The sequence below is a fragment of the Orycteropus afer genome, unplaced genomic scaffold, assembly GCF_000298275.1.
Source record: "Orycteropus afer afer isolate SDZICR_OR568_19922 unplaced genomic scaffold, OryAfe1.0 scaffold00634, whole genome shotgun sequence".
Taxonomy (NCBI): Eukaryota; Metazoa; Chordata; class Mammalia; order Tubulidentata; family Orycteropodidae; genus Orycteropus; species Orycteropus afer.
This window is the reverse complement of record NW_006922221.1, coordinates 5,821-8,158: the sequence shown is the minus strand read 5'-3', so window position 1 is coordinate 8,158 and position 2,338 is coordinate 5,821.

Below are 2,338 nucleotides of genomic sequence, written 5' to 3'. Positions count from 1 at the left end.
TGAACCTAGAGGACATTATATTCAGTGAAATTAGTCATTCACAAAAGGACAAATATTGTTGAAACCACTATTGTAAAAAGCCTTGAAAAGGTTTGTACATAAAAAGTAATATTATTTTTATGGTTAGTGGGTCTGGGAGGGGAAACAGAGTAAACCACTAAAGGGCTGTTGTTGTTGTTAGGTGTCATCAAGTTGACTGTGACGTATAATGACTCTATTTACAACAGAGGGAAACATAACTCAGTTTTTTGCCAGCCTCACAATTCTTGCTATATCTGGTCCTGTCATTGCAGCCACTGTGTCAATCCTTCTTGTTGAGGGCCTTCCCTTTTTCTTTGACCATCCACTTTACCAAGCATGATATGCTTCTCCAGGGAATGGTCCCTTCTGACAACATGACCAAAGTAGGCAAGACAAAGTCTGAGCATTCTCACTTCTAAGGAGCATTCCATCTTCACTTCTTCTAAGACAGACTTGTTAGTTCCTCTGGCAGTCCATGGTCCTTTCAGTATTTTTTTCCAACACCAAAACTCAGAAGAGTAGACATACATTAATTTGAGTGAAGGGGAAGGCAATATACAATAAAGGGGGTAACTGTTTTATAGATTACTTGTTAAAATTAAAAATGTGATATTTATATATTTATTTTGACTACATCAAAATGACTGTCACATCAAAATAAGATGTATCTGATAGTTGTTGGCAAATAATAGATGCCTAATAGGAACTACTAGAAATTCATACTCAATTTAAAAGGGGGTGGAATAAGGGATAGCATTGCTTTCTTGCCTAAATGCCAAGAATATCAAGAAGATATTTAACTATATTTCATTGACAAGCAAAGTCATTTGACTGTGTGGATCATAACTTATTATGGCGAATATTTTTGTTGTTGTTGTTTGGTGCTGTCTAGTCACTTCTGAGTTACAGTGACCCTATGTATAACAGTTGTAACACTGTGAGGTCCTGTGTCATCCTCACAATTGTTATGTTGGGGACCATTGTTGAAGCCACTGTGACAAACCATCTTGTTAAGGAGGATCTTCCTCTTTTCCACTGATTTACTTTACCAAGACTGATATCCTTCCCCAGGGATTTGTCCCTCTTGAAAGTGTTTAAACTAAATGAGATGAAATTATCCTCATCATCTTTGCTTCTAAGGAGCATTCTAGCTGTACTTCTTTCAAGACAAATTTATTAATTCTTCAAAGAGTTCACGGTACATTCAATATTCTTCACCAAAACCATAAGCCATAGAATCAATTCTTCTTCAGTCTTTCTTCTTCATTATCCAGCTTTCACTTGTATATGAGATGAGAGAAGATAACATGCCTTGGGTACATGCACCTTTGTCCTCAAAATCACATCTTTGTTTTTAAATACTTTAAAACAATATTTTGCATCATGTTTTCCAATGCACTGCATTTCTTTGATTTCTTTACTACTGCTTCTGCAGATATGATTGTCAATATAAGTAAAATGAAATTCTTGACAAGTTCTATATTTTCTCTGGTTATCATCATGAAAATATTTTGAAGAATGTGAAGTCCAGAGCACATAATTATGCTATTGGGATCTTGTACATAAATCAATATTCAAGGTTCAAACATAATACGGGTATACTGAGTCATTCAAAATCAGAAAAAGGTACTCACCAGGGTTGTATCTTTCACCATATTTATTTAATCTGTATGCTGACTAAATAAACTGAGAAGCTGGACTATATGAAGAACTTGCTATTAGGATTTCAGAAAGACTCATTAACACCATGTATGACACTGAAAATATAAAAGGGAAGGGGACTTGAAGAACTTACAATGATATCAAAGACTATAGACTTCAGTATGGGTTAAGATACATTTTCAAGATGAAGAAAACAAAAAATTCCTCACAACTAGACTAATAAGGAACTTCATGATGAATGAAGAATATATTGAAGTCAAGAATTACATTTTTACTTGAATCAACACCCATGAAAGCAACAGCTAAGATATCAAATGACACAATGCATTTGACATGCTCCAAAAGACCTCTTTAAAGTGTGAAAAAGCAAAAATGTCACTTTGAATACTAAGGTGAAGGTAACCCAAGTTATGATGTTTCCACTTGCCTCAAATGCATGTGAAAGTCTGGAAATGCCAAAAGATGACTGAAGAATAATTAATGTATTTGAAGTGAAAAGTACTTAATATAGCATAGACTACCAGAAGAAGGAATAAATTTTTCTCAGAAGAAGTAGAGCTGAAATGTTCTTAGAAACAAAGATAACAATACTTTATCTCCCTCATTTTGGTCATGTTTTTGTGGGAGTTCAACCCTAAAGAGGGGCATCATGCTT